Here is a 19,830-nt window from a genome sequence, read left to right as displayed (position 1 = left end):
AGTATCCACTAATTTTGGATGCCAATTTGAGATACTTAGGACCTGTTTTTTCAGAAGACTTAGCATCATATAGCAATTTGTGTGTCCAATTCACAGCTCCCATTGACTTCACTTGTAGCTGTGAGTGCTCAGCACATCTGCAAATAAGCCCCTGGGGTCTGAAGTTGGATACTTAGAAAATGAGAAACAGTTCGTGGCCACATGTTAAAAAATTGGTTTAAGCAACTTACCCAGCCACACACAGCAACTCAGTGGCAGAGGTAGAATTCAGTTCTCCAGGGCAGCTTTCAATCGCCTTAACCACAAGACCATTCTTCCTTTTCCTGCAATCCCCCTCCTCATACTGCACACCTTTCAACTATAGCAACACCGGAGGCCGGTGGCTGACAGACAACAGCCTCCTGCATTACAAAACCCCGATTCACCTACTGAGCAGGTCCATCCTGTGCATTGAATATGACAGGAGTCCAATGGAGAAAAAATAGCATGTGATCATGTAACGAAAGATCGTATCATACTGCAGACCCACAAAGGGGCTCAATTAAGGTTTCACAAGCAAAAATTCTGGCATTTCCTAACTTTTGAGTGCTTAATTTTGCAACCTCCCTAATGTTCTTTTAATGTATTTTTTGTGTATAATTTCCTAGGTAATTTAAAAAGCAAACTGAAAATACAGAAATTCCCTCATGTGGAATCACATTAACACCCACATGAGTCATTAGCAGGGTTGGACTCTTTAGATCCCAGCACAGGCCTCTGCCCCTTGAACCAATTAAGTAACTGACAGCAGTAATAGGTTATCATCCTCTATATAATGAAACTGACCTCCTTTATAACGCGGTTTGAGGTCTATGCATGAAAAGCACTATATAAGAGCTAGGTATTATTGTTATATGGACCAGCCACTGTAGGGGCATGAGACACACACTTTGCCAGTGGATTTCAGACATCGTTATTGACGGTTGAGGAATGGTGAGACTCAGAAATCTTGGTTCCATTCCAGGTCTTGAGGGCAGTGTTCTCTAGTAGCCACTATCCTTCTGTTCCTGTTTCCCCTAAGCCTGACTTCTGTTACCCGTTCCCTCCAGCCTGTCTTTCTCCTAGTCCTGTCTCCCTCCCTACCCCCAGCCCAGTCTCCACGCACCAGATTTTCAAAATAGCTCAGCACTCAGCAGTTCCCATTTTTATATTGATGACCAGCTTCTCAAAAAAGTTCAGCATCTAACAGTACAACAGAAAAGAACAGCATTATCCCAAAGGTTTATCACTGCCTCTTCCTCTAGTAAGTTGGGTATTGTAATGTTCTTGGAAGTCCCTAAGTGGCGCTATTGCTGATGGCCTTACTAAATATATCTTGAATGCATAGCTGCATCATGTAATGTATCACAGACAAATGCTTTTTTGTCAGTTGTGGTGCACTTTGTTTGGAAGCTGAGAATATCCCTAGTATATCTCTCTCCCCTCTTCTGACTGATTTATTTTCTTACATTTAGATACTGCCTAGAGTTTTTACCCATGCAAACAAACAAAATAGCACACAGTGCCAAAACACTGCAGGTACTTCTGAATAAAGAGGCAACAATTGCAGTTAACACATGGATCTATTGCTGCCAGTCAGACCTGCTTCCTTGTGGTGCTGTTCATTGTTTCTGGAAGCATCGCCAACCCATCCCATAAAATGACATTTTAGTCTAGGATATAAGAGAAGATACAGGCACCTGAGAGTAGGACTATTTTGTTACTTTTATGTCTCAAATAAATAAACAACACCGGAGGCATGGGAAAATGCACTCTCTTCTGAATGACACACTGGTTTTGCCCTATTCCTTTGAAATTAGACCCCCAGGAAGGTTTCAAGGCAAGCATTAATAGGTAGCTAATGCTGACCAGGTGCTCCTTGTGGAAAACATTTCCGTCCCAACAACAAACAAGGAGCTGTGGGAGGGATGGGGGGTGAAAATCACATTTTTAAAAACATTTTCCTGTTGAAATGCTAGTGAAAAGGCAAATCAGATTCCATGGGGGGAGCAGGTATCATTTCAATTTAAAAAGCAAGTTCAAGGTGGAAGTTGCCACAGTTCTATCAGTAGCAACTTTGTAATTTTACTCAGAGGGCTGAATTCCCTCATTGTATGTATGTTTCCACCCTGGCTCAGATTCCCAAGGACCCCTGGAGCTATATAAGTAAAGGATGGGTTCATGAATATAAAGGCACTGGAATGGGATTCGAAAGCCACGTATTCAATTCCTGGTTCCCTCACAGACTTTTTGTGGGACCTTGGGCCAGTCACTTAATCTACCCTATACTTCCATCTCGCCATCTGTAAATGGGGAGCAATATTCACTACCTCACTGAGGTGAGAATGACGTCCACTGGGAGTTGCTCAGACACCACAGTGAGGAAGGCTAGCTGGAACCAGAGTGCAAGCTAGTAGTTCCGCACAGCTGTCTGCTTGACAGCCATAGGCCACCCTGGTGTAAGGGTACAGCTCCACTTCCTCAATTAAGCTGCTCTTACTTATGCCAGCAGTGAATTCTGTCCTTATGGCAAGGCCCATGTTTGTTTGTGCCCAGCATTGCCTGGCTTTGCTTTGAAGTCCTCTCACCCATACCACGTAACCTGCAGTGTCACAGGCCCAGAGTCTCAAAGGTATTTAGGTACCTAACTCCCATGGGGGTGGGGCCCCGGGGAATCCTGTTTGCACAGCACTTTAAGGAGGATCTGGGCCACAGTCACTCTATTAGTATCCGTGGGCCAGAAGACTGTGTGGTCAAGTTCCCCACTGGCACACTCAAAAAGGCAGCCACTCCAATGCAGAGCTGAGGGGAGATGCAATCTCTCAGAGGTGCCGTTCACCTGACCCCAGGTGAAAGTCTGGGTCTCACAGCAAGTATTGAAAAGAGCAGGGGCTAGTCCTGTGATCCAGACAAAGATGGTTCTGATCATAGCCTGTACGTGAGCCATGGCTAAGTTCATAGCAGCTGCCCCATCTGCCCACACAGTCACTGTGTTATCCATCCAGTTTCTCTCTCATCCCTTTCCAAAGCACTCCATACCCTGTGAAACCAAATCCTTCACCTAGGGCCCAGCTTAGCTGCTGTTTGCCAGGTAGGCCAGTCTCCCTGCACTCAGTCTTGCACACTGTAAGGCAAGATGGGACCATCATGATCATCTAGTTTGATCTCCTGCAGATTGCAGGCCACAGCACCTCACCCAACCACTCCTGTGATAGGCCCCTCACCTCTGGCTGAGTTTACTGAAGTCCTCAAATCATAGTTTAAAGTTCCACCATTTATTCTAGTTAAAACCAGCAAGGAACCCGTGCCCCATGCTGAAGAGGAAGGCAAAAATCCACAGCACTTCTGCCAATCTGATCTAGGGAGGTGAATTCCTTCCCAACACCAAATATGGCGATCAGTTTAGAGCCTGAGCATGTGGGTGAGACCCACCAGCCAGATACCTGGAAACAATTCTCTGCAGTAACTCAGAGCCCTCCCCATCTAGTGTCCCATCACTGGCCGATGGTGATATTTGCTAATAGCAGTTGCAGATGGGCCACATGCTATTGTAGGCAATCTTATCACACCATCCCCTCCATAAACTTATCAAGCTCAGTCTTAAAGCCAGTTAGGGCGGTTTTTTTGCACCCACTGCTCCCCTTGGAAGGCTGTTCCAGAATTTCACTCCTCTGATGGTTAGAAACCTTCATCTAATTTCAAACCTAAACTTGTTGATGTATCCATACTGGCCCTTAACTTAAATAACTCCTCTCCTTCCCTGGTATTTATCCCTCTGATGTATTTATAGAGAGCAATCACATCTCCCCTCAGCCTTCGTTTGGTTAGGCTAAACAAGCCAAGCTCTTTGAGTCTCCTCTGATAAGGTAGGTTCTCCATTCCTCGGATCATCCCAGTAGCCCTTCTCTGCACCTTTTCCAATTGGAAGTCATACTGTCAAAGGAAAGATCTTGTAAATTAAAAAGTCGATACCAGGGTTACATCAGGGGTGGCACCCCAGTACTCAGATTCAAACAAAGCTGGGCCTGGGGTTTTCTGCTTTTTTACATACTATATAGTTGTATCATCCAGTCTGATGCATGGTAATAATCCCTAGCTCTTACAGAGCACTTTTCCTCCATAGCTCTCTCAAAGTGTTTTACAAAGGAGGTCAGCATCATGATCCCCATTTTACAGGTGGGGAGACTGAGGCACAGGGAGGGGAAGTGACTTGTCCCAGGTGACACAGCAGGCCAGTGGCCCAGCCTGGAATTAAATCCCAATCTCTTGCTCTATCACCTTGGTCCTAACCCCTTCTCCTCAACCTCCTTGCCACATTTCTGTTCTCCCAATGCACTCCAGCCACTGCCTGAAGGGGGAGACCTGGTACGGTAGCCCTGTGCATACTCTCCTCCATCATTGTGGAGGGAAGGGAACAGTGGGCCCAACACCCCATTCCCAGTCTGTGAAGGGTCAGCGAGTGAGGCACAATGCCTCCCCAAATCCACCTTCAAGGTAGCTTGTGACATGCCCATTTCCCCCACCAGCCCTTATGCCTCAGTTTCCCCTTATGGGAGACAGGTCTAATGCTCACCTACCTGAGAGATGTATTGGGAGGCTTATTTCATTAATGTTCAATTAAAGTGCTATGAGATCTACTGATGCAAAGTGCTGTAATTCTGGACAGCCAGCTGAGATCCCAGGACTCCCCAGGTTCCAGATCACTTCCATTCCCAAGGTTTAGCCAAACCTTTAAGGCCAGATTCTGTGCTACACCATGCAGGAGGCACAGCACGGGCACCCAGGGACAGTGGTGGCTCTACACCCACCTAATGCTGGGCTTGCTGGGGACTTAAATCCCCAGTGTAATTTATAGCAGCCCCATGGCCTCTATCTTGCTAAATTCAACTGCCCAAACTAGCTGAAATAGAGAGCATTCTAGCCACGCCTCCAGCCACTCCTATACCAGGTGCTGTGCAGGAAAGCAGAGAATGGCTGCCTATACCTCCCCAATATCAGCCTGAACCACTTCCATCTCTACACCCAGTATATGGCTGATCTTGGGCTCCCTGCCATCTTCCCCTCCCCATGCCTCAGTTTCCCCATGAATAAAATGAGGTTAATGATACAGACCTCCTTTGTAAAGCCCCTTGAGACCTACTGATGCTAAGTGCTCCATAAAAGGTAGGAGTAGTACCACAGCATTTCCCCTGGACACATGACACAGGGATTTAAGGAAGTGCAGTGTTTAACATTTGCTCCACCCCAAGCAAGAGACTATCCTGTGGTGTCTTTCTCCTTCCTCTGCTTCGTTATTCACACACACACACACACACCCCAAACAACAGGGCTGTAGCAGCACAAGTGCAAAGGAAAGCCTTGTCTGTCATCCACCAGCACACCCCCCCCATACAAGCCACTTCTGTCAGTGCACGCCCAACATGTAAGCTTTTCTAAGTGGCCCTGGGCAGTCAGTCAAGTCCTGAACTCTTCTGCAGAATGTGGGTGTAATTAGATAATTAATAACTTGTTTAAAAGGCTAAATGGAAGCTTTCCTTAGAGAGAGGAAATAATTATATATCATTTTTGATATGTGAGCTGAGTCAGCCCTCAGAGGGGAGATACAGTGTCTTCCATGAAAAGCCAAAAAATTACGCGGGGCGTCCCCTGGGCAGTCGTGGCTTACAGGGCTTGCCTCGTTAGTCTGAGCTGGGCAAATGAACAGCAGCATGTTCATTATTCTTCCTGCACAGGAAGGCGTCTGCTGGCACAAAAGCCCCCAGTTGTACTGCAGCGTGACCCAGTCGTGCTTAAGCGAGATGAGCTCAGTACCCCTTGGTGAGATTTAACCTGTGTGGCGCTTGAGCCTAAAGGGTGTTTCAGAGACATTGTGGGTTGGATGGAGCCGTGGAGCTAGGCTGAAGTGCTACAGCTGGATTGAAATGATGAGCTTATCTGTATGTGTTAAAAGGCCCTAGAGCCCTGGCTCTTTGGATTCTCCCAGGGACATCTAGCTGAAATTTGCTGACTGGCTGGAATGGCAAAGGTTAAACAACACAGTCAGTCCAGCACCTAATGGGAGATACTGATTGGTTTTGAAGAATGATAGCCCTGCGGCTTCCCTAGGATCCAGGAAAGTGATACATGCACCCGGACCCGGGATTGCACAGGCTGCATGATGAGGGTGTTGCGTCCATCTCTGGATTTAACCCTTTCGCTGCCATCATACCATACACCCTGGAGAGGCTGTAGAACTACAGACTAGATTTAAGCTATGCAGCCTACTGTGGCATAAAAATCAGTGGAATTGTTTTTTAAATGCATGGAAGCCTGAGGCGCGCACCCAGACTAGTGCTCCCCGAGGGTGGGGAGTAAATGTGTGTATTTGCAACAGGGTCAGCTTCATCGTACAGGGAGAACAGGTAGTCACTGAAAGGGGGTGCTCGGCATTGGCCTGCCCCCACTCCCATGGAAGTCAATGGCAGTTTTACATTATTTTGCTTTAAAATGTAACATAAAATAGGCACACTCACCTGAGCAGAGCATCAGATCTTCACATGTTGTTTGATTAACAGGTCCCGTGCAGGGTTTCTGGTACTTTGAATTTTCCAGGCTGGTGAGGGAATGGGGACAGGGCAAATTCCATCTGTCATTTAACATTCCAAATATGCAACCATCTGCACAAGATAAAGTGAAGGCATTTTGCTTTTGTACAGTATTCCTTGACTAGCCCACATAGCAAAAAAAAAAAAAAAGGGATGTGCCAGGTACTCAATGTGTAACACTGACACACAGACACCATTGGCTTGATTTCATAATGCAATACATAATGTGACACACACTTTAAACATGTAATTAAAATAGGTATTGAATTACAAACAGTGGGTCACTGAGTCTCTTTCTCAGGCAAAACTATCCTGGGTAGTTCTTTGTTTGGAAAAGGTTTCTAAGGAATTAAAGGGTTTGGGTTGAGTTAAAAGTGCTGGGAATAAATGCTACCAGGTGCACGCTGGTGTCACGGATGTTCAGGTAGCAGAAATCTTGCTTCTGGGCCAGAAGGCTGGGAGAGTTCGAGTTCTGCACCACAACTTGTCTTGAGGACCCTACTCCCCTAGCCTCAGGGCCTTGTTGCCCATCTCAATTCTCATATGTCAGGGTACGCTCATCGCCCTGTGCATGCCCTAGGGATTGGTCGTGGAGCCCAGATCCACTCACTCCATGGGGTTCCAATTCACAGCCCTGGAGCAGGTGGCTACGATCTGCGCCCAAGGTTTCTGTACGGCTGCTTCCCTGAATTGCTACCTCCCAGCCCCCTTCTCCCAACGGGCAAAGTACAGCCATGAAAGAATATAAATCAAAGCTCAATCTCAGACCGTCTGAGTCCTTTGTCTCAAGTGGTCTGGCAGAGTCACAATAAGCAGAGGTCCCAGGTAGTGCTGCCTCCATGGAGCTAAAAGTGTAGGTGGATTCACTTCCCCGGCCACCTACTACTGAGCTGCCCTGGTCTCCTTAGGAGCTCCTCCTCCAACCAGGGTCGGGTGCCTGGACCCAAAGTACCTCATTAACCCCTTCCTTTCCAGCACAGGGCTTGTACTCCAGATCACAGCAGCCTAGAGCAAGGTGTAAAGGTGAGGGTGAAAGAACATAGGACTTGCCAGACTGAACCATTCCTGAGGTCCATCTGTACAGTATTCTCCAACACTGGCCAATGCCAGACACTTCTTCACAGTCAAGTACTAACCTCCCATGATAGCATATATAAGCGGAAAGTGTCTTCCTAACTTTGGGTAGTTAAGCACAGATCCTCCAGGGTATTTAGGCTCCTAACCTCCATTGATTTCAGTGGAAGTTAGAGCCTAAATAACTGTGGATCTGGGCCTTAGTGTTTCTAAACCCATGGTTTATGACTTGAAGATGCCAACTAACAGAAGTTTCCAGATCACAGGCCCTGGTTCTCATGAGGGGCTTCAATCACCCTGACGTCTGCTGGGACAGTAATACAGCAACGCACAGACAATCCAGGAAGTTTTGGAGAGAGTTGGGGACAACTTCCTGGTGCAAGTGCTGGAGGAACCAACTAGGGGCCGTGCTACTCTTAACCTGCTGCTCACAAACAGGGAAGAATTGGTAGGGGAAGTAGAAGTGGGTGGCAGCCTGAGCAGCAGTGACCATGAGATGGTGGAGGTCAGGATCCTGACACAAGGAAGAAAGGAGAGCAGCAGAATACGGACCCTGGACTTCAGAAAAGCAGACTTTCACTCCCTCAGGGACCTGTTGGGCAGGATCCCCTGGGAGGCTAATATGAGGGGGAAAGGAGTCCAGGAGAGCTGTCTGTATTTTAAAGAAGCCTTATTGAGGGCTCAGGAACAAACCATCCCGATGTGCAAAAAGAATAGCAAATATGGCAGGCAACCAGCTTGGCTTAACAGAGGAATCTTTGGTGAGATTAAACACAGAAAGGAAACTTACAAGAAGTAGAAACTTGGGCAGATGACTAGGTAGGAGTATAAAAATATTGCTCGAGCATACAGGGGTGTAATCAGGAAGGTTAAAGCACAATTGGAGCTGTGGCTAGCAAGGGACATGAAGGGTAACAAGAAGGGTTTCTACAGGTATGTTAGCAACAAGAAGGTTAGGGAAAGTGTGGGGCCCTTACTGAATGGGGGAGGCAACCTGGTGACAGATGATGTGGAAAAAACTGAAGTACTCAATGCTTTTTTTGCCTCGGTCTTCATAGACAAGGTCAGCTCCCACACTGCTGCACTGGGCAGCACAGTATGGGGAGGAGGAGAGCAGCCCTCAGTGGTGAAAGAACAGATTAAGGACTATTTAGAAAAGCTGGACATGCACAAGTGCATGGGGCCGGATCTAATGCATCTGAGGGAGTTGGCTGATGTGATTGCAGAGCCATAGGCCATTATCTTTGAAAATTCATGGCGATCAGAGGAGGTCCTGGATGATTGGAAAAAGGCTAATGTAGTGCCTGTCTTTTAAAACGGGAAGAGGGAGAATCTGGGGAAGTACAGCCTCATCTCAGGCCCTGGAAAAATCATGGAACAGGTCCTCAAGGAATCCATTTTGAAGCACTTGGAGAAGAAGGTGATCAGGAACAGTCAACATGGATTCACCAAGGGCAAATCATACCTGACCAAACTGATTGCCTTCTATGATGAGATAACTGGCTCTGTGGATGAGGGGAAAGCAGTGTACGTGATATATCTTGACTTTAGCAAAGCTTTTGATATGGTCTCCCACAGTATTCTTGCCAGCAAGTTAAAAAAGTATGGATTGGATGAATGGACTATAAGGTGGATAGAAAGCTGGCTAGAGCGTCAGGCTCAATGGGTAGTGATCAGTGGCTTGATGTCTAGTTGGCATCTGGTATCAAGCCCCTTGGGTCGGTCCCAGGCCTTGGTCCTGGGGCGGTTTTGTTCAACATCTTCATTAATGATCTGGATGATGGGATGGATTGCACCCTCAGCAAGTTCGCGGATGACACTAAGCTGGGGGAGAGGTAAATATACTGAAGGGTAGGAATAGGATCCACAGTGACCTAGACAAATTGGAGGATTGGGCTAAAGGAAATCTGATACGGTTCAATAAGGACAAGTGCAGAGTCCAACACTTAGGACAGAAAAATCGCATGCACTGCTACAGGCTGGGGACCGACTGGCTAAGTGGCATTTCTGCAGAAAAGGACCTGGGGATTACAGTGGACGAGAAGCTGGATATGAGTCAACAGTGTGCCCTTGTTGACAAGAAGCCTAACGGGATATTGGGCTGCATTAGTAGGAGCATTGTCTGCAGATTGAGGGAAGTGATTATTCCCCTCTATTCGGCACTGCTGAGGCCACATCTGGAGTATTGCGTCCAGTTTTGGGCCCCCCATTACAGAAAGGAGGTGGACAACTTGGAGAGAATCCAGTGGAGGGCAACAAAAATGATTAGGGGGCTGGAGCACATGACTTAGGAGGAGACGCTGAGGGAACTGGGGTTATTTAGTTTGCAGAAGAGAATAGTGAGGGGGGGATTTGATAGCAACCTTCAACTACCTGAAGGGGGGTTCCAAAGAGGATGAGATGGGCTGTTCTCAGTGGTGGCAGATGACAGAACAAGGATCAATGGTCTCAAGTTGCAGTGGGAGAGGTCTAGGTTGGATATTAGGAAACGCTATTTCAGTAGAAGGGTGGTGAAGCACTGGAATGGGTTACCTAAGGAGGTATTGGAATCTCCATCCTTAGAGGTTTTTAAGGCCCGGCTTGATAAAGTCCTGGCTGGGATGATTTAGTTGGGGTTGGCACTGCTTTGAGCAAGGGGTTGGACTACATGACCTCCTGAGGTCTCTTCTAGCCCTAATCTTCTATGAGTCTATGGCAAGTTTATATCCAGCATAAAATGCACCCTAATTAGCACAACTGAGCATAGCATGATAGTATCATCATTCGTGGAAACATCTAACCTTCTTTTTGACTCCTGCTAAACTCTTGGCATTCAAAATCTCCTGTGACAGGGAGTTCCACAGGTTAGTCCTGCCAACATTTTTCCTTTCAGTAGTTTTAAGATGTATTGTCATTTCATGTCTCTAGGTGGCACCTAGGTGTGTTATGAGAGAAGGTAAACAGGAGCATCTGAATGACATTCTCTACATCATTCATCACTCCATCTATTTCTACTATGTTAGCTCTTTTTAGTGAGGACACAAACCTAAATAATTCTGAACTAATCCTAAAGTTCCCCTCCCCAGATGTCAGGAAGTCTATTACATCTGGAAGCCTTTCCATGCCTCTATGGGTGCTTGTGTAGGTATGAATCTTGATTCATGAAAGTAGCTCTGTTCAGGATAGCTCATGTAACACATGCTTAACTTTAAGCTTATGTAGAAATCAGCGGACTTGTTTTTAAAATGGATGGAGGCCTAAAAGACTGCTGGTGGAGTGAGGAGTAAACACTGGGTGTGCGTCATTTTAGGCTTAAGTATAATCCTGAACAAGAATAGATCTAGGCATATGTTGTCCTGAATCATTGCCTTGATTTGTAAGAGAAAAGGGCTTATCAGAGAACATGCACAGGAAGATGTCCAGTATGACATGTTTTTTTCCCCTCTCTTTTATTCTAGACTGTCCAGTGTCTGAGACTGAAGAGGAATTGGATGTATCCAAGTTTGTAGCTTCTGAAACCTTAACAACCTCAAGTAAATTGGTCCAAAAGACCCCTCTAGACCTCCCTAGCTCTGAACTCTTGCAGAGCACTTAGACTGAGTGGAAAAACAGCACTGAAGGGAATGGGCTGAAATTTTATAACATTTCTCCCCAAGAGACTGACCCAAAAGGAAAGAAAAGAAAAGAAAACCACGTTGATTGTGTAGTGTCATTGGGTTTTTGTTTGTGGGTGTGTTTGGTTTTATTTTATTTTTTTCTGAACATCTTAATTCAGGAATACATTTATGAGAAATCTTTTGGGTTGGATTTTATCTCCCCTTTGCTGTATTCTTTTTTTTTTAAATGTATATTTTTAACTCAAAATGATTTCTTGTACAGTGACATCAAAACTGGACCAAGGCACTCAGAAAAAAACCATCATGGATTCACCAAATCCTGCATGATTTGTTTCAAGTAAAGTCTGGATTACAGATTCTGCTTTCCACACACTCATCACCTCTTCCAATTGCTCCATGATGTGCTACAGCTAAACCCTTTGTCAATGTTTCATTTTCTGTTCCAGTGTATATGTTGCTTATTTGTTTTATTTATTGAGATATTTTTAACAAGCTACGAGACTGCAATGTGGCTGTGTATACTGCTTCTCTTGCCACTAAAAATAAAGTTGTCCTGCAGCTACTGGAAGTATTTGATTTACTTTGTGATTTCACCATCCAACACTTAAGCAAAAAGGACACTAAGTTCTTTATTTGTTCCTTTCACCATGTCTCCATTTAAACAGACACACCAGTAACTAAAATCAGTTTCACAGGTTATAGGGCTTACTACAGCGGTAATAGGGTAAAATTCTACTACTTGTGTTATGCAGGTCAGATTAGATTATCTAATGGTGCCTTCTGACCCTGGAATCAACTAAACCTCTAGTTTAGTTTAATTGATTTCAACCTGGCTTATATTTGGTTACTAACTGACTTAAGCTAAATGGATATAAGCCAAATTTAAATCAGTTTTAGAGTGTCCTTCCAGGGGTTTGCACTAGTTTAACTGAACTGATTTTAAAATCATACCTTAGGTGCAACTTTTATTAAAATCAAAGTCTTAATTCAATAAAATGTAATGCCACTTAACCGTGTATCTATTTCTGAATTGCTCTCTCTAATAATGAGCACTTCTTTTATTATTATGTACTATCTATATGATGGTAGTACCTGGAGGATTCTGTCAGCTAGGGGCTGTAAATAGTGGGCGAAAGTCCCTGCCCCAAAGAGCTTACAACAGAACACAGAGAGAAGTGAATTGCCCTGGGTCACAGAACATGTTAGTAGATAAAGTAGGTCTGTTAACTGCCAGAGCAGTGGATTATCTACCAAACCTCTGAAGTCTTCATGAACTGTGTGTGTTTGGGAAGGCTAAGGCAGTAGTGGTGTTTTGCCAATGAACGTTGTAATCATCTTTATAGATAGCAGGATGTTGCCAAAGCTAAGCTGCTCAGAGGGAGGCTTGGCTCACCTAATCTGTCACAAATTTTCCAATTCAGTATCAGCTCACAGTTGTTAGTGGCTTTTGCAAAAGCAATATTGTGACCCTAAATTACTGTTCAGAGACCCAGGTCCCAGTCCTGCAAAGACTGGGTTGTCCCATTAACTTTAATGGGATGTCTAGTATGACCCAGTGAAAGAAACAGGCAGTTCCAATAAATCCAAAGTACTCAGCCTCTGTTGTTAGATGAGACAACAGAATACATATTACTACTACATGTTAGGGCTGCTAAAAAAAAACCCCAAGGTATATTTCACCAAAAAAGCAAAGAATATTCAATGTTTTGTCTGGAATTTCCCATGATTTTTTTTTTAATTTTTCAAAATTCTCTGAAAAGTTTTGTTTAATTTCAATGGGGTGGAAAAAAACTCACTTCTTTTCACTTTTTTACTCTTTTCTCTCTACAGTAAATGATAAAAATGTGAGAGAAAGTGTTTTTTCTCCATCAAAACACATTGAATTTCATTACAATATTCAACATTTTTCACTTTTTTTGTTAAAAATTCAAACATTCTGAGCAAAATAATATTTTCTGAATTTTTTTTGCTTTGATCAAAAAGGTATTTTTCCATCAAATTTCAACCAGCTCTACTGAACGCCTATATTTAAAATAAAAAGGTATGTAGGAAAATTACAATAAAGTCACCTAGTTTGGCTTTGGAATCATCATTCATCCATTCACATATACTCTATCCCAGGACCGAGAACTTTCTAGCCCAATTCGTGTTATCTACTCACCCTTCCTTTCGCAGCTGCTTTTTTAATGATGCTTAAAGATAAGTTGAGTCCAAATCTCAATGAAGCAAAATGTTAGCCTGATTTTCACAAGTGCCTCAACACTGAGCTACAGGGAACACAGAGGGTAAGAGGGTAATTTATTCTCTGTACACATCCAGGCCATTAAACAGCCAAACACCCAAGCACAGGCTTGACTTCAGTGTGACTTAAGCATACACTGTAGTTATTAACCCCGTGAGTAAATGCTTCACTGAATCATGGCCTCAAACCTACCCTCTCTGCTAAGTTTGCCATCTAATGTTAGCTTAGCTAATGTTACCAAGGGGCACAAGTGCCCAATCCATAGCTCATGGAACCCAGTGGAATGAAAGGTTCTGTATTCTGCAGTAGGAAAAGATTTTTAAAATTAAATCATCAACATGTTTTGCTATTTTTTTCTGATGCTCTGGACTCCTCGTTTCACAGTGATGTGCTCAAGTACACCGAATGACGGATTAAAGCGCTCTCTTTTTGTAGGACATACCAATTTTAAAAATCTATTGTAACTAGAGCTGGGCAAATAGTGAAAATAAATACTCACACCCGTCGGTATGGACTTTTCATGAATTTTTGGTCATGCAAAGGTTTATTCATGTCAATATTCATAGAAAGCAAATTTGGGGCCTGTAGCCAATATTTATTTAATCATGAAATTAAATCAATATAATGATTAAACAAAATTATAAAGACCTTTTTCTGCCTGAAACTAATGGTTTGGTCATCCAATGAGAAAACAGAAGAATGCCATGTGATTTATGTCACCAATCACAGATCCCCGATATTGAGTCGTGAATATCAAACATCCCAAGAAATACTGCCAGTTTTTGAGCAGAAATGTGTTAATGTAAAACAATTCTGAATAGCAAATACATTTGAAAATTAACTGTCAAAAGACAGTTATTTTGATAAACAGAGAAAAAGGGCTACATTTGTCGAAGAAATTGTTCATTATGAATTGTAGCTATTCAGTCAGCACCATGTATCAATTAAATACAAGTAAGCAGAAGCAACAGTCAAGGTGAAATAATGAACCAACAATGCAGCTTTGTCCTAATGCACTATAACTAACTACTCACATATTTTGTGTTCATTTTTATTTATAGTTTGTTTATGGTGCTCACTGCCACAGTCCCTGCTCCAATCACAAACACCCCTGTGTGGTGGAAAACAAGGCAGAGAGAGAGATCGAGACCTAGATCCTTGAAAGCATTTAGGCACCTAACTCCCATTGAAATCAGTGCAAGCTAGAATCCTAAATACCTTTGAGGATCTCAGCCTAAGTGACTTGCTCAAGACAAAATCTATAGCAGAACATGGAGTAAAATCCACATCCCATAATGCATTAGGGGCTAAGCCACAAGGCCATCCTTTTTCACAAGAGTAAGTCCTTCAAGCCACCACACACGTACATCCAGGGACTATCTAAATATTATAGCCAAACTGGTCACACACAAATGCAAGACTACAGAAAACATACCCTGTAATGAGCTGCAAGTCTACAAAACTGCAAAGAAACCTTTATTTAAAAGCCGCCTTTCAACAAAGATTTACTGAGTTTTTTCTCAAACCTTACTCAGGCAAAGGCCAACCAAAGCCTGATTTTCCAAAGGGAAAAGAGTTTTCAGACTCAAGTTCTCAGCTCCAAACAAAAAAAAACTAAAACCTAACAGACTTTCTCTCAAAAGCAAAATCTCCTAACCCCCTCCCAGCCTGAGTTTTGACAGCATGAAGGAAGTAGGAAGGGAGTGCTCACAATTGCTCAGAGATAAATGTCTAGCCCTTGCTCTGCGGGGACCACTCAAGTGACATTTCTGGGAAACAAAATCAATCCCCATTAATATTTGAACATGAATAGAAATAGTCCATTTGCTGTTTATAACAAATGGTTAGCATTATTTATACAGCACCAACAACGTACTAAGCACTTCAAAGGCACAGGGGAAGATGAAGCATCTGGTCTGAACAGCTTACAATCTAAGGCCGTCATCCTGAAACTGAGGGCAGGTTGAGCTGCACTGATTTCAATAGAACTGAATGCAGGTGAAGTGGCACCCCTGCAGGCAGCCAGTTGCATGATCGGGTCCTAAGGGTAAAACTCCCATTTACTTGAAGCCTTGGATGAATTGAAAGCTCATTGAAATTAAAACCCAACCAAAAGGAGAAAATTAAGGTGTATTCTGCTGTGCAGCTACATACTGGCCCTTGCTCAGGGCTGGACGTAAAGGCTTAATCTAGTCTTAAATCAGCAAGCAGAGCAGGGGAACGTAGGTGTGGTATCGCTCACCGCTGAGCAGAAACTTTGCACCCAGATCTCAGGTAAGAAGCCTGGCAGCTGACTTGAAATCTCAGTTCATCTTTAAATCACATTGCAGTTTTGATTTAAAAAACATAGAAAGCTTGAATTCCTGTTCTTTCAGGTAGTTAGTGTAACCACATGCTTACTTAAGAGGGAATCACAGGCATATGCTCTGTCACCCCATGGAACTCATCAACAGGCTCTGAACCCACTGCCTCCAGAGTCCACAAGAGACCTCTTCCACCTCAGCTACAGTAGCATCCTGGCATACACTCAACCCCAGTCCTACCAATAGTATAGTAGCAACCAGTGGCATAAATGGGATGTTATCCATTCTGTGAGACAGCCCATAGAGGGAAATAATGCAGCCCTTCCCTGCAAGGTGTTGGTTTAGCCCAGGGGTAGGCAACCTAAGCTGATTTTCAGTGGCACTCACACTGCTCGGGTCATGGCCACCAGTCTGGGGGGGCTCTGGATTTTAGTTTAATTTTAAATGAAGCTTCTTAAACATTTAAAAAACCTTATTTACTTTACATACAACAATAGTTTAGTTATATATTATAGACTTATAGAAAAAGACCTTCTAAAAATGTTAAAATGTATTACTGGCACACAAAACCTTAAATTAGAGTGAATAAATGAAGACTCGGCACAGCACTTCTGAAAGGTTGCCGACCCCTGGTTTAGCCTTTTCCCTTTTCTCTCCCAGATGCCTGCGATCACCAGTCTTTGGAGTGCCTCTCCTCTCTCCTTGCATACAGCAGGTCCTGAGTACACCTGGTGCTTCCGCACAAAGCATCTTCCCACTGTGCCAGATACCAAGGGGTTGTGGCCTTGAGAATACTACAAGCTGACAAGGAGTGTAAAGCCCAGTACACGGGGGACAATACATTAAACAAAGCAAACCCCTGCAAAGGAATAAAATAACTGGACAACAGAGGGAGAGACTTTACTGGGAACAAGAACATAGGATCTGGGGAAGTAAAGGGCTACAGTTAATTAATATTTAACCAATATCTATAAATGAGTTAATTCCCACCTCTTAACATGCTCAAACTCCTCTTACCCCAGCTGCCTTCCTGGGGTGGATGGCACTGTTGAGGTGGCATGTCCTGAGACAGAGTGTTGCAGCAGTGTGGTATCAACTGGCTTAATCAAAAGCTACCTTATTTTTTCTTCAGGCCGGAGTCCTCTTCTGACTCCAGCCAGGCTCTTGGGTTTCCTGGTCTGGAATCTTCCTGGGGTGTTGGCTGGCTCTTGGTAGCCGGTGCTAGGTGGGATCTCTCCTTCTTTGGCTACTGGTCACTGCAATGCTGGAGCTAGAGTCTCAGAGCACTGTGAGAACTTCCTTTGGGGGCAGTAGGCGCATAGCTGGGATGCCACATCCCACATTGTCTCTCTCCCAGCTTCCAAACCAAAACTGAAGCAAAACTCTCTCTCCTTTGTGTAGTCAGGCTGTCTCCTAGCAGGAAGGGGGTCTGCACAGCCCTGTCTTATTGGTCCAGTGGACAGTTCATCCAGCTCAAACCATGAAGAAGATTCCTTATCAGCCCCAGCAGGGTTTTCTAGTTCCTTCTGTCACCAACCCTGATTCCAAGCATGCTGGGAATGGAGTCAGACACTTTGGCAGCCATCTTAATTGGATTCCTTTTGGTAAGGCTCCCTACATTCTCAGATGGGAGCTTCAGGAGCTGGGATTCAGAAAAACCCCCAGAGGGATTACAATGACATACAACTTGCCAGTGGGTTACACAGCAACTGGTGAGCCAACACTGGAATGTTGTGTTTCAGACTTCCTGGCCCTGGAAGCAGAGTGTGGTCGAGTGGTTACAGGTAACTCAGCCAAGGACATACTTTGATACATGCCTTCTTCAGAACAACATGACAAAGCGAGGCCCAGGCTTGTCTCTGTCATGTTAGCGGCTGGGGTTCTAGTCAGAGTGCTGCTTAACATGACCTGCAACTTCTCAGTTGTTGTAGCTACAGGTGAATGCCTACTCTCAAATAAGAGAGAAGGTCTTACTTAATAAGTGTAACCTCCAGGGAGATTACCTAGATTCCTGGAGCTCTGTTTGCTGGCCGCTCAGGGAGGAGGAGCCAAGGCAAACTCAGAGTCTGCCCGGCAACCAACAGGGAGTGACATGCCCCTCCCAGGGAGTTGAGGAGAGAGGAGAAGCCATTTTGGAGAGGCTGGAGCCAGCCAGGGCAAGGGCAGGACTGGCTGTGTGTGGGGAGCTGGTGAGTCCCAGGCCTGCAAGCAGGGTTCCCCCTGAGAACTGGCCTCTAGGGACCTCACAGCAGATTCCCCCAGATGTGTTTTCCTTCCCCACGGATGAGTCCCAATTGGTAGCGTTTGCTGAGAAATTTCCCCAGCCGGGCTGGGTTCACCTCCAGCTCCTTAGGTGAGACCAGTCCCCACATGGTCAGCGCTGCTAGTCCAGGGAAGCTGCCTGCGGAGTGTGTGACTGGAGGCTGGGTTAGGAGGCTACAGTTTGGATGTTAGGGCAGTTGTATAACCAACACCTTGAGCCCTGCACCCCTTTGTGGTGAGGGGAGATCCTGGGACCGACGCAGCCTGATTCCTGCCTGAGGAGGATCCCTGCCAGCAGACAGCAGCCCCTCTGCAGTGACTGAGGAGTCCAGCGTCATCCTCAACCCTGAAGGTCATTCATGGAGTTCGTGAGTGCACCGTCTTCAGTTAGTCAGTCAGGGAATTTGTTTTGGGGACCCCCTACTCCCTGAACTGTGTCCTCAAGCCAGGGAGTGCGGGTTTGAGGATTTTATAACCTGCTGCATATTACACCTGTGGAGGGATTCACCACCTCCTCCCACTTGTGGGCCCTTTGGGCTGTACTGAACCCAGTCAGCCACATGGCTAAACCACTGCAGAGAATTGTATAGGTCATCAAGGGCCCCAGCAAAGTACACGTACCAACAGGACACTAATTGTACACTTGTTACATCAAGTCACGGGTATTTTCAGTGTGGGCACCGGTGACCCTAAAAATAGTGTTTCACCCTGTTATGTTGTATTTGTTGCCTGTTTAATATAATTATTGTGTTGAATATATTTTTATGTGTTGTGTTATTTCTTGGAAGTCTCCAACTATCTGGCAAGTAAGTGGAGATTACTCTGTAGTTAGAATTTTCGACCCAAGCTGCCCTGGTGACCCTGCCAGGAAGGAGTGAAGGGGGTGGAGGCACCGCCAAATAATTTCATAGAAAAAAGAAAAAAGATTCACCCTGCTGAGTGGGTGGCGGGATCCAAAAGAACCCAGACCTGTCCATCAAAACCTGTAAGCGGATTGCCATTAAAGGAGGTAACCAGGTGGAGAGGGGCGCTACATAAGCATTGTGGATAGATGCATTAACAGCAATCAATATAGAAGCTGGGACTAGAGTGCTTAGCCTTCTGGCTTGAAGCTCACCGAATACTCCCCTAGGCTACAGGGCATTGCATTATGGAGGAGCTCTCCCAATGTCTTAAAAATCTGACATTTTCCCTGTGAAGCAGGCCAATATGACAGACCTGCCAACTGCATGAGTGTCAAGTGAGATGTGTGATGCTTAACAGGTCATCCTGGGGAGTGGGGGGATCCAACGCTCCCCCTCCCTCTGCCCTTTTCCTGCAATACACGGGTCTACAGTGGTGAGCCACCACACAGTAGCAAGTAATCTGTGCCAGAGGTTTTTCTGCTCACCCAGGCCTACCTACATTCTCTCCTATGCATGTCTCCCAAATTAGGGCCCCCAAACATAGTGTCCAGTTTTGAAAATTTGGGCCTAGGTTCCTTGAACTTTGGTGACTGCTCTTCAAAATGTCAAACAAGAGCAGCAATTTACATTTTTGGTCATGAATTATACAGAGTGGCACACCCCGATGAAGTGTTGCCATTGACTTCAGTGAATCCAGAGCAGGCTCCACGGGATTGGCCAACGTAAGCAGTGATGCATACCCATGAATCTCAGTGGAGAATCAACTCTTACAATGCTAACTGACCTCCTGCTGCACAATGTTCAGATAAACCTAGTTTAAAACTGTTCTGATTCTTTCAGCAAGTG

At 44.9% G+C, this 19,830-nt stretch overlaps 1 protein-coding gene across 1 annotated transcript in view; it reads left to right on the top strand.

Moving 5' to 3' along the window:
* Nucleotides 1-11,791, top strand: part of TWIST2 (twist family bHLH transcription factor 2) — a 74,321-nt gene extending 62,530 nt beyond the window's left edge. Inside the window, exon 2 of the mRNA XM_045033006.1 lies at nt 11,114-11,791. The gene's annotated coding sequence lies outside the window, so the exon portion shown is untranslated. The remainder of the gene's footprint in view (nt 1-11,113) is intronic.
* The last annotated feature ends 8,039 nt before the right edge of the window (nt 11,792-19,830 follow it).

Source organism: Mauremys mutica, chromosome 10 (genome assembly GCF_020497125.1).
Source record: "Mauremys mutica isolate MM-2020 ecotype Southern chromosome 10, ASM2049712v1, whole genome shotgun sequence".
Classification (NCBI taxonomy): Eukaryota; Metazoa; Chordata; order Testudines; family Geoemydidae; genus Mauremys; species Mauremys mutica.
The sequence above is the reverse complement of the archived record's forward strand: the minus strand, read 5'-3'. Positions and strand labels throughout refer to the sequence as shown.